Source organism: Saccopteryx leptura, chromosome X (assembly GCF_036850995.1).
Source record: "Saccopteryx leptura isolate mSacLep1 chromosome X, mSacLep1_pri_phased_curated, whole genome shotgun sequence".
NCBI lineage: Eukaryota > Metazoa > Chordata > Mammalia > Chiroptera > Emballonuridae > Saccopteryx > Saccopteryx leptura.
In genome coordinates this window covers 61,810,363-61,824,168 of record NC_089516.1, presented here as the reverse complement: position 1 = coordinate 61,824,168, position 13,806 = coordinate 61,810,363, and positions in this window count along the sequence as shown.

Here is a 13,806-nt window from a genome sequence, read left to right as displayed (position 1 = left end):
GAAAATCTAAGTTTCTACACAAAATAACAAAAGAAATAAAACCACAGTTCTATGCTGCTCTCTCTATCTAACCATAACTTTGCTGTATGGCCCTCGCTGGGCTGTAAGACTTTTAGTTTTTATAAGTAATAAACCTATGTCTTTTTTAAGTGTCTTGATAATTATTGCTGAAAGGAGTGCTGCAATCATAGCAAGAAACATGATGTTTAGTTTAGCTACAACATTGGTCATCGATAGGCTAAGACAAGTACAAAACAATGTATTAACAAACCTATTCATAAAAATTTTATAATTACATGTAAAACAACAAGGTTATAGAAATTGTGTTATCTATTTAAAGTCAAATACATACAACTTTATTACCTAAAAGGTGTGTTTTTGGAAAAATGCACATAATGAGAAAAAGGGATGAAAGATATAGCATGCAGAGATAAAATAAACACAAATGGTCAACAAATATCCCTAGAAAAAAATCTAATTAATTATAATTTTCTTATAATATTAGGAAATTAAGAGTGATTCAAAAGTTAGTTTGACTTTGGACAAGTTAAGTAAATTTAGATATGTTCTATACCAAAAAATACTAAATAATTTAATGATTATTTATTATATGTCATTTGTCTTATTGCATTATTTTTTATTCCTCACCAAAACACTAAAGTATGAAATAAATAAACACTAATTATTTTCCCATATTTAAAATGGAAAAAGTGATCAGAATAAATGACTTGTACAAAATTTTAAAACAAGGTCTATCAAATGCCAAGGCTGAGACACTTAACATTATGCTATATTGTAATCTCTAGTAGCTTGGAAAGATGTGAAAATATCAGAGTGCTAATTACTGAATAAGTATGATTGTATTTTTATTATAATTATAGATATTGATATATAACCATGTTGTGATATCAAAAGGGGATTTTATGCCAAACTTTTGCACATGTTTTTTTCAATAAATATATTTGTTCATGTTATTTTTTATTATATTTTTCAAATGAATTGACTAGTTTAACTTAATTGTTAAATTGTTAGAATCATATTTAGGAACTCAAGTAGAGTCAAAGATTATTGTAGGACAAGAAATAAGAGTGTTGTGTAAATACATGCATATGTGTAGTCTGTGATTATTGTAATAAAACAAAACTACTTAGCTAGCGTTTCCAGTTAGTGGTGTTGAGGGGAAAGTTTATCTTTGATTTTCTATGTTCTCTCTTGTATGAGAATTATATTGATAGAAGACAGCTTAGCAGAAGAAAATTACATTTACTTTTCTGTATGCCAAGGCTTCATAAAAATGTGAGGTTCAAAGACAATCAAGCAATTGAGGCTTATATGCTATCTAGAGCTATAACACAGAAGTTTAAGACAAGGTGTGGGTCTGCAACCAGACATGTGCAGTCTGGCTTATAAAGCAGTTAGACAATAATGACACAAAACTAAGAACAGGAAGCACTCGTGCAGGGAGTCAGGGAACTAAAGCCTTCTTCAAGTTCTGGTATTTTTCTTTTTTGGAAAAACATGATGCACATTACAGAGCAGATGGCCCTGGGCTCTGGGCCATCTAGCAGAAGGTATACAAGGGTCATGTCCAGTATGAACCCGGCAAGAGCTAAAGAAAATAAGTTAGGCCTCTGTGACTTCAAAAGGGAAAAAGACAGCAAATTTTTGGTAAAAAGTATTTGCCATGCCATGCAGAGACAATGAGACATAGAGAAAATTTAAACAAGAAAGTCTTGCAGAGCTTAACACAGCTATCACATATATTTTTTTTTCATTGAATTGAGATGACACTCGTTAACATGATTAAAATGTGTCAGGTGCCTATCTTTTTGTAGTAGTCTCTGGATCATTCCTCCTTCTGGACAAAGTCCTCTATCTAAATTCTTTTAGAAAGTTCATTGGGAAGTAAAAAACTCTTCTTGAGTCTTTTGTTTCTGAAAAATAATCAGCCTAAAATTATCCTTGTGCCAAAGAGACATATTTTTGTGTGGCGAAATTCTGCTATCCTACAGTGTCAATGTGTTCCACCAAGTTTATTTTAATAATTGAAATAATTCATTTCTTGCCACAGAAGAGCTCTAGCCTGTGACACATAAAAGCTTGTCAAAAAATTAATTAATACAGTTAACTAGAACATGGTTTTACATAGTCAATTTCAAATCAGTCCTTCATTTACCATAATCTAAATAAAATTATTTTATAATAATAATAATAATGAAATCACTGCCTCTCTTTTAATCATTAAGTTGCCAAAGAGATCATCATAAAATTTAATTCATAAATTTTATTCAATTCATGTTTATGGAGCATGTGTTCTGTGCCAGGTAAAGGAGAAATAAAGAGATGGTTCTTTACCTTGTGAAGCACACTGTGTGGTGATAGAATTATTCCATGAAATTTGATTATTTAAATATATATATATATATTATGGAAAGTTAAAAAGTGATCAAATAAATGGCATTCACTTTTTAAATATATATAATCATAGTTACTAGGTGCCAGAAAACTGTTCTCAGGGACCAGTGAAGGCAACCCTAATATTCCACAATGACATATCAATTTCTTTAAATTAAAGTGTTTTAACAATCTTCTGGCGCAAAAAGAGCTGTTGACCCTTTCTTGTCTCCTTTAGTGCAGGAAATACATCTTTCCTCTAAAAGTTGCCTTCCTTGTTCTGGGGTTGGGGTGGTGGGTATTGATGTAGACACTTTTATCATTATAGTTAATGATTCCAGTGATAAAAAGCCTGTATAAATAAACCGTGTTGCTCTTTTACTAATTTACTACCCAAGCCCAAACTTTGCTTAAATTTCTCACTAATAAGCACCTAAACCAAAGTCTTTTTGTTCTGTGAATTTTTTTATTCACTTATGATTTTAGTGAGAGAAGTAGGGAACAGGAGAGAGAGAGAGAAAGAGAGAGAGACAGGAACATTGGTCAGGGCTGTCCTGTTAAATTTTTACAAATTTTCTTTTACTTTGTCTAAAAACATATAAAAAGCTGGGCTTATTAGATCATTTTTGAGTATCATTTATTACCTCATGAAAATACATTTAATTTTTTTCTCCTGTTAATTTGGTTATTTTTAATTTTAATATTAGTTTAGTCATAAAAACTTAAAAAGGGTCAAGAGAGTTAGAATTTTCCCTATTCCCCACAGTTTTGGTGAGACAGCCAGGAGACTTCATTGGGTAGAAAACTGCTTTTCTCTATGGAACAGATACATGTGAAGAGATCCTGGGACATCTGACGGATGTCAGCAGAAAGTCAGATTTCTTACAATGCTAGCCTCCCAGAATCTGTCTGCAGGGTCCAATTGAAAAAAAAATGATGAGAGTTTTTTCCTCCTTCTTTTACTTTTTAATTTATATTTTAATTGATAGATTTTTAGAGAGAGGGAAATTTGTTTTTTTTTACTTATTCTTGCCATCATAGGTTAACTTCAGCATGTGCCTTGACTGAAGATCAAACCCACAGCCTCAGCATGCTGGGATGATGCTCTAACCAACTAAGCTACCCAGCCATGGCCTTTTTCTTTTTCTTCTAAAATTTAGATTAGCAGAAAAAAAGTATTTGTAAAACCAGTTACTTGGGCATAAGCAATTTGATAAAAGTTTGGGTTAAGTACTCTGTTTTCTGTTGAACTCCTTTCTCTCAGAGATTATCATTGTTGTTTTTGTTTTTTGTCTACTTTTCCACCACCCAAAGTATGCAAATGCTTCTGGCAGACAGCTCACTAGCCTGTGGATCCAGCCTTGGGGAATCTAAAAACCTTATTTTATTCATAAGAGCAGAAGGAACATGTGATTATTTGCATTTTGAAACAGCTGTTTAAAACAGGGCTCCTCATCTTTCTTAAGCAAACTCTGGGAGTAAATTTTAGAGATCTTGAGAGGGCTGATACCTCTTGCATCTTTGATTAAGCTATAGAAAGCTGGTTGGTTTAACTATTGAGATTAATAAATTCTAATTGTCATCCAGATGATGGATATTTTAAATTGGAAAAACTTCTAGGTTAAAAAGGAAAATATTAGAAACCTCTCTTATTGGCATAAAAGCTAGCCATTTAGATTTCCTTAAATGGGAAGACAGAAACTAAAACAAATATTGGGTCTTGGCCAAATCCATCTTTTGCTTTCATACATTTGCAAATATTGTAAAAGAAAATCAAGCCATTGGAAGAATAGTTGTTTTTCACTTAAGAATAAAAGGAGAGAGAGAGAGAGAGAGAGAGACTAATCCTTCCACTTTCTTTCATCCAGCAGGCAGAAGTGGGGAAAATGGGGAAAGAGAGGAATATTGCTAGGAGCAGAGGTGCACAATATGGTAGGCAGATGGTGGATTGTTGAATTGTGCACTCAAAACCTGTATGGTTTTGTGAATCAGTCATCTCAGTAAATTCAGCAAAATTTAAAAGAGAGAGAGAAAAATTATAATAGCTAGTCTTACTCCCTGACAAGATGAAAATCCAAAAATATTTGGACTTAAAAATTCAACATAGGCCCTGGCCGGTTGGCTCAGCGGTAGAGCGTCGGCCTAGCGTGCGGAGGACCTGGGTTCGATTCCCGGCCAGGGCACATAGGAGAAGTGCCCATTTGCTTCTCCACCCCTCCGCCGTGCCTTCCTCTCTGTCTCTCTCTTCCCCTCCCGCAGCCAAGGCTCCATTGGAGCAAAGATGGCCCGGGCGCTGGGGATGGCTCTGTGGCCTCTGCCCCAGGCGCTAGAGTGGCTCTGGTCGCAATATGGCGACGCCCAGGATGGTCGCAACATGGCGACGCCCAGGATGGGCAGAGCATCGCCCCCTGGTGGGCAGAGCGTCGCCCCATGGTGGGCGTGCCGGGTGGATCCCGGTCGGGCGCATGCGGGAGTCTGTCTGACTGTCTCTCCCTGTTTCCAGCTTCAGAAAAGAAAATGCAAAAAAAAAAAAAAAAATTCAACATAAACTTCCTTTCTTAAAAATCACCTATCTCCTCATCAGTTCCCCAGGCCCTCATACAAATAATCATAAAATAAATCAGCTGGAAGCCAACACTAAAGGGTAAACAGAAGCCAAAATTTTTATAAAACTAGAAATTCTAGAGGCAATTCAAAATCCATTTATTCTTACTAATACCCAATCTCTTCTATTTATCTCAAAATGCTATCAGATATTATAAAAGACTGAGATATTAACAAAAGAACTATTTTGCACTTAAAGGAAGGAAAAATTTAAACAGTAATTACATCAAATCTCCTAGGGGGAAGAAAAAAACAAAAGCAAAAACAAAAAATATCACATTTTTTTTCTCTGTCCTATGAAGTTAGAAATTTTATCCTGTCTTTAAAGTGTAAGCACTTCAGGAGATAACAATCCACAATCACCTGAGACTAAGCCCAATTAAGTCAATTGATAAAACTTAAATCAAAGGGAGATAAAAATCCCTTTTTAAAGGCATCTTACATATTTTGGACATATCAGCAAATAAAACATTTTTTTTTTGCTCCCATATTTCTCAGAGGCTAGGAAGTTAATCACAAAATGATTAACAAAATGATTTATGTGAAAGGCATAGTGGAAACTTAACTATATGAGGCAATGGGAGAGCAGCTCAAACATGTTTCATCTATGACAGATGGAGTATGATGAAGGGAGGGAACCGTCCTCTTAAAAATGTTTCAATCAGCCAATACAGTGAATATTATTGTCTGTTGTATTTCAACACAATTTTCATACATTATTACTTATATCCTGGACTGGTACTTTATTTAGAGACCAAAGTGATAGAGGAGCTGAAAAGTCATAAATTTGGCTTCAGTAATAGTAGCTTTTAGTTGTAATGAATAGGAAATCATTGTAATAGTTAGGAAATATTTCATCTGCTTGCTATTTTCTCTTAATGGCTCCCTGGCCTTTACTTTGAAATGCAGTGAAAAGTTTACCTTTGCAGGAATGTTGGGAAAAGCTTACATGGGGTTGTACTTTAAGATTAGAAATGTTTAAATTATAATAGTTGTTCATAGAAGCCTAACCACAAGATTTACTGTGAAAAGTTAAGACCTATAAATTAATTAGAAACTTAGTTTACTTATCTTAAATCTTTATTTTCTATCTTAAGAAAATAAGGAGTCTTTCCACAGACAATTCCCAGAGGCAGATATCTCAGAGATGTCAGGTCCCAGCTATTCTTTTATTTTTTTTTTCATTTTTAATTATTTAATCATTTTAGAGGAGAGAGAGAGAGAGAGAGAGAGAGAGAGAGAGAGAGAGAAGGGGGGGAGGAGCAGGAAGCTTCAACTCCCATATGTGCCTTGACCGGGCAAGCCCAGGTCTTTGAACCGGCAACTTCAGCATTCCAGGTCGACACTTTATCCACTGCACCACCACAGGTGAGGCAGGTCCCAGCTATTCTTGAGAGACACCTGACTTTGGCGGTTTTGAGGATTTACCAAGTATACCAGATAGAACCATGCTAATTGGGCCTGTGTCAACATCAGAAAAACTTGTGAAGGAGACATTCCTGTCAACTGAACCCTCGCCTACTACACAATGTTACATGACAATGCATGGATTTTGTTTCTGAGTCCTATAAAAAGAGCCCTCACTGGAACACTGTCAAGACAGTGTTTTGAACCCCAGTCCACTGTCTTCTCAAGTTGCTGAAATTTGAATTAAAATTAAAGAAGCTTGTGTGGAAAACAGTTGGGTTAGGCTTGATCGCTGATTTACCAGCTGCAAGCACTTTGCCTGACTAGTGCAGTGCCACGTGCTTATAGTCTATGTAATGCTACAGGTGCTTTACTTCAGGGATGATTCTCTCAGATTGTTCTCCCACCACTGCGAGGTGCATTTTACTTAATCCCTTGCCCTTAACTGAAAAAAATCAGGTTTTCCCTTTTTTATTTGTGCACCTATTTTGCAATCCTCCAATAAACAGGTAATGGCCCACTGCTTTCTGGCTCTGCAGTTTCTCTACTATATTCCCAAATCCAATGCAAACCTGCCTGGCCTATACTAATATTGCATCTGGCAGAGTGTGAAGAATTTGAATCAGACTTGTATGGACCCACCAACACCCTTGAAGGGAGAGGTAGAGGAATTATCATTGTCCTCCAGTGTATGGTTCCCCATGGCTGTCCTTTTGGAAGATATATGCTGGATGTTTTTTACAGCTCTGTGAGAAGATACTGAGCACCAATGACAGCATGAAATGGAATGAGGACTGGAGAAAGAGGCCAAATAGGTTTGAGAGCTGAAGTGTGAGGTAGGCTGAACACAAATGGTGCCTGGAACTGGAATGATCTCTAGAGAATAAATTATGGTTTTGTGAGCTGCAATTTTCCCTGAAAGCTGAACTTTGACAATGACAGTTTTTAGAGAAATAACTGGGTTCAAAAGCTCAAGTCTCAGCTTCAGAGCCAGAGCCAGCAGCTACAGGAGCCAAAGGGGCACTGAATATGGACCAGCATTTGTGCCAGTGGAGTGGCTCTAAGTTGGCTGGAGCAGATGTTTCCAACTCCTTCTCTTCTGAGGAAGAGGTTTGGGTTGAAACTGCTGTCCAAAGACTCAGAGCCAGGCTGGTGGTTTCCCAGAAGATAAAAAGCCAGCAACCGAGAGTACCTCAGAAGGAGGCACAAGCTCTCTGAAGGTAGTGGAGAACTCTGTGGTTCAGCCATACACCTAGGCAGAGCTGGTGGATTTACAGGTTAAATTCAGGCAGAAACCTACAGATCTCCTGGCAGCCTGGCTGCTGTAGTTCTGGAACATAGAGAGATGGAGAAATTGGCTACCATTACCACGCACATCTCCCTGAGGCAGAGTCTTCAGAACTCCCGTGATACCCTAGGGAACCATATCCTATTAGAATGGGTGATGCCATTTGGAGGGTCAGACAAATTCTGGGGACTTGTTGAAGGCAGTGAGTTGGTGGTTGTCCTATAGTGAGCTGCCCCAGATCCTTCATGAACTAGGTATGAAGAATGCTGCTTTCAGACTGAGGTCCCATGGGTGTTTATGGAAGTCCCATGTTTATTTAAGGAAGTGTTTATGGCAGGGATGAGGGACCTTATTTTCTGTAGTGCTCCATCAGCCCTTTTTTGGTTACTGGTGGCTATCTTGATCCCATATGTGGGGCAGCTCATCAACATGGTTACACAGATGGTAGAAGATTTGGAAGAGTTCGAGGCAACACAAAATCATAAAGCTGTGAGGGCTGCTGTCCATGCTTCCCACCTGACTAATAAGAGAAATGGGCTTACAAAGGTTACCCAAACACAGTTGAGAGTAGATGTAATGGCAGGTGGGGAAGACAAAGACAAATTAGATGGCAAGCCTATTTTGGGGCTTTGGTGGCAGCTTAAACCAAAATAGATGTTCCAGCGACTGAGACAAATGGTCCCAGCAACTACCAATAAAACAATTGTTCTTGAGTGGCATAGTTACAAGAGTACATGATGGAGATAGCTGAGGGAGAGGATTCCCAAGACCTGCTGTTCCAGTTTCAGTAGGAGGAAGGCCAAGGGACCTAACAGTGAAGAGCAGGAACCAAAGGCACCATGTGGAACTGACAATCTACTCGTCAACTTCTAGTGTACAGTGGGTGTTGGCCTTAGTAGATACAAGTACAGAGTGTTTCTACCACTATGTGAACCCAAAGTGGTTTTCTGGGACCACAGTGACCATTGGCAGTTTTGGTGGCCAAACTCTTCAACTGAAGCCAATAACTATTCCATTGAGGATAAAAAGACAGCCTTCTAAGCCATACAGAATGTATGGATCTCCTATTCCTGAATATATTTTGGGGGTATATATCTTACAAGGACTATGATTGGAAACTACAGGCCAGAGAGTTCTGCCTGCAGGTCCAAGTGGTTAAGGCAGTGTTGCAGGGACAGACAGCACATTCCCCCTTGCAGTTACCCAATCCCTGTAGTGTGACTAGCACAAAACTATTATATATGCTAGGCAGTAATGAAGAAATCACAAGGATGATCCTCAAACTAAAAAAGGTAGGGATCATCCAGCTGGTGCATAATCCTTATGAATCCCCTGTATAGCCTGTGCACAAAGAAGACAGAACCTGGCAAATGACAGTAGGTTACAGAGAACTTAGTAAAATTTCTTCCCCTTTGCAGGATTTTGTTCCCCCAATAGTTAACCTGATATATTGGCTAAGTCAAGAGTTGGGGACATACCACTTTGTGGTAGATTTGGCTAACACCTTTTTCTCTATTGATATAGTGGCAGAGTTAAGACTAATTTACCTTCACTTGGGAAGGACAGCAATGCACCTTTACAGTATTACCACAGGGCTATTTGTGTCATGGGCTTGTGGCTGCTGACCTGGCTTAACTGAAACATCCAGAGCTGGTTCATATGAGCCATTATGTACATGATATTATGCTAACTAGTGACTTTTCCAGAATGGGAGCAAGCAGTCCTTCCCCTTCTATCCCATTTGACAGTGTGGCTGTGTGGTCAACAAGGGCAAATTACAAGAACCCGGGTAATCTGTTAAGTTCCTGGGAGTTTTCTGGTCAGGTAACACAAAAGTTATCCCTGATGCAATTATAAATAAGATCCAAGCACTCCCTTTGACCACTATGGTAAAGCAGATACAGGAATTCTTAGGTCTGTTGGGGTATTTGTGAGCATTCATACCTTATTTGGTTCAGTTACTGTGTCCCTTAAGTAACCTTATTTGGAAGGGGGATTGCTAGAATTGGACTCAGCAGGCACAAGGTGAGTTTGCAGGAGCTAAGAGAGCTGCCAAGGTAAAACAGACTTTGAATATGTTTTATCCTTCCCGTCCCTATGAGCTTGATATTCATGTAAACTCTGAAGGGTTTGGATGGGGTTTATGGCAATGGACGGAGCACTTACAGCAACCTATTTGGTTTTTGTCCCAGTTTTTGAAATGTGCTGAAGTCTGTTACTCATTAGTGGAGAAACGATTAACAGCTCTGTATGCTGCCCTTCTAGCCACTGAGAGTATTACGACCACAACTCCAGGTATGATCAAGACAAGATACCTCATTGCAATATGGCTGAGAGATTGGGCAACAAAATCTCATGATGGTAGGGACCCAACCTTCAACTTGGCCAAGTGGAGTGCATACTTGCAACAACACTGAGCTCTTAGCACCATCCCATTGAGGGCAGAACTGCAGGAAGCCTTGGTTCTAGTCATCTATTCAACCTTAAAGTCAGTTGCAGCTGGGGCTCAGGTGGCAGAACCTGCAGTCAGTCTGTTTCAGGAGGGGCAAACACACATCCCCAAGAATTCCTGGTGTACTGATGATTCTAGTCGGGGCCAATCTGCCAAGTGGATGGCCATAGTCTTCCATCTCACCACTGAGACTCTTTGGATGGAAACAAGTACAGGCCATAGCAGCCAATGGGAAGAATTAAGAGCCATATGGCTAGTTGCCCATAATGAACTTTCACCTGTGGTGATTTGCATTGGTAGTGGGGCTGTCTATCATGGACTGACCCCTTAGATTGCTAGCTGGCATATTAACCAGTGGATGGTAAAGCACAATTCACTAAGGGATAAGACCATGTGGCAGGACTTATGGGAACTAGGACACCAGAAGCAGGTGACAGTACATCATGTCACTGGGCATGCCCTTCTAGCCCATCCTGGGAATTATGAGACAGACACTTAGGAAAAGAGATGATGAATGGAGACTGCACCCACAGGTGATATGGTGCAGATGCTCCACCAGAGTCTGTTCCATGCAGGAAAAAAATTATGTGGTCTAGAGTTTATATCATGGAACTTTCCTGTGTCTTATGCAGAGGTATTTACATCCTGCGACTGATGTGCAGTGTGTTCCAAAAAGTACCCTCAGAGACAACTGGCATCACCTGGACAGATCCAGAGAGGTCATGTTTCACTAACATGGAGGCAAATATACATCACTGAATGCTTTCTAAAGTCAAACAAGTACCAGTATGTAGTCACCTGTGTAGATATAGTCACTGGTCTACTAACTGCTTACCTCACCCATAACCCAGACCAGAGGGTCATCCTACAGGGTCTGGACCACTTGAGTGCTATATACAGGCAGCCACTGATCCTTGAAAGTGACAATAATACTCATTTCACTGGTTCTATGTTGAAGCAGTGGGCTTACGACCTGAGGATGAACATGTACCATGTTCCCTACTACCCCCAGGCTGCTGATATCATTGAGTGGTATAATGGACTCTTAAAGCAGGGACTATGACAGGAGGAGGGCACCAGCTAACTTATTGGATGGACAAGCCATTTGTGGACAGCACTCTGGATTTTGAATGAACCTCAATGCTGGAGCCCAGGTCTGGTGGAGGCCCTGCTGCTGCACCAGGCAGCTGCTCCCATCCAGTTGCTGATATGCACCAAGGATGCTTTACCAAAGCCAGGATTTGGATGGCAGGAAAATGTGCTTCCTGCCCCAACAGCCCTTCATAAAGGCCAATGGCTTCAATAGATAAGGCCCTGGACTGTACAGACTCCTCAGCTACAATTTGTGGCCTTGTTGGCTCTGTGGAGTAAGTAGCTAGAGGTGGAACACCAGTTAACTCCCTGGGCAACCAGTATCTCTCTGCCAAAGGTACAAGTGTATATATTATCTCTTGAGTACTCAAGGAAACAGCATTATGAAGGGCATCTTTGTAATTTATTTATGCTCAGTAATGAGTTCTCCCATTTTATTACACATAGAAGCAGCATATTATGGTATATCTGCCAGTAAGTTTTGGTATGCCCACACAGAGTGGCCTCTGGTACCAGCTACTGTGCTATCTATGGACAAAACTCTGGCCTATATTCTGTCAGAAGGGAAATATTTGTCTCTCTTTGTGCTGCTGACTACACTCTTGTTTTGCCCATAGCTTGTACTTTTGTAATTCTGTTACTGTAGTCTGTACTGTTGATGTTTATATAATGTACCTCACTCCTTGCACAGTGACCATCATGGAAGATAACTGTTGTAGAGATTGAATGATGAGCAAATCTAAAGCGGAAGAATGTGGGAAAAACAGCCATGTTAGGCTTGGTCACTGATTTACCAGCTCTAAGCACTTTGCCTGATTAGTGCAGCACCAAATGCTCATAGTCTATACAAGACTATGGGTGCTCTCCCTGAGGGGAAATTCTCCAAGAGTGCTTTCCCACAACTGTGAGGTGCGTTTTACCTGATCCCTTGCTCTTCACTGCAAAAAGCAAAATTCTATGTTTATTTGCTCACCTTTCTTTGTGATCATCCAGTTAATGGGTAATGGCCCAAGACTTTCTGGTTCTGCAGTTCTGTCCAAATTCAATGGAAACTTGCCTGGTCTCAACCAACAGCATTACAATGCTTTCATACCTACTTGGTCCCTGTCTCTTGTGAAATTCACTAAAAGGCAACAAACAACATGGATTCTGACTTGTTCCAGTAACAAAAGCTGCCATTACAGATATTAAAATATAACAATAAAGTAGTGCAAAATGTTTCCTTCCATCTCGAAATTACTAAAACATCCTTCCTTGTAAGAAAATATAGAAAAGTAGAAAGCAGAAAATCTATGTGAGTGAAGAAAGAAATCAGTCATGTAAATTGGCTTGCCTTTGAGATTGGACACCCAGACTTAGAGCTTCAAGAGTCACAAGTTTTTGGCCTGGCCATTTGGCTCAGTAGTAGAGCATCTTCTTGCCATGTGGTTGTCCCAGGTTTAATTTCCAACCAGGGCACACAGGAGAAGTGCCCATTTGCTTCCCCACCTTTCTCCCACCCCTGGCTTCTCCCTCCCTCTCTCTCTCTCTCTCTCTCTCTCTCTCTCTCTCTCCCTCTCTCTCTATCTCTTTCCTTCTACAGCCAAGGCTCTATTGAGTGAGTTGGCCCTGGGCACTGAGGATAGCTTCACAGCCTCCACATCAGGCACTAAAAAAATGGTTCCAGATGCAAAAGAACAAGGGCCCCAGATGGGCCCCCTAGTGCGCTTGCCTGGTGGATCCCTTGGTGGCACAGAGGGATCTGTTTCTGCCTCCCCTCTTCTCACACAGACAAAAAAAGTCACAAGGTTTCTCCAAGGAACTCCTTGAGCAAAATTTAGGCTAAAGTTTTGGTGCTCGAGAATCAATGTTGCCGATGACTGAATTACTGCAATTGAAGATCTCAGCAAACCGGAACTGTGTGTAGCACTCATTACTAACTATGTTTGGCCTTCTTGCAGACCTCATGTATTTCTTCAAAAAAGTGAAATGGGGCCTTGGCTGTTTGGATCAGTGGTAGAGCATCAGTCTGGTGTGTGGAAGTCCCAGGTTCGATTCCTGGCCAAGGTACACAAGAGAAACGCCCATCTGCTTCTCCACCCTTCCCCCATTTCTTTCTTTCTATCTCTCTCTTCTCCCACAGCCAAGGTTCTATTGGAGCAAAAGTTGTCCCAGGCTCTCTGAGGATGGCTCCATGGCCTCTGCCTCAGGCACTAGAATGGCCCCAGTTGCACCCTTGCAATGCCCCAGATGGGCAGAACATCACCATCACCATCTGGCTTCTCCCTTTCTCTCTCTCTCTCTCTCTCTCTCTCTCTCTCTCTTTCCTTCTGCAGCCAAGGCTCCATTGAGTGAGTTTGCCCTGGGCACTGAGGATAGCTTCACGGCCTCCACATCAGGAACTAAAAAAATGGCACTAAAAAAATTACTCTATATACTGTATCCACTATATATTAAATTAATAACTCTAATGGGCATGTCAGGTGGATCCCTGTCGGGTGCATGCAGCAGTCTGTCTCTCTGCCTTCCCTCTTCTCATTTCAAGAAAATATCAAAAAATAAATATAAATATAAAAAAATGAAATGGCTG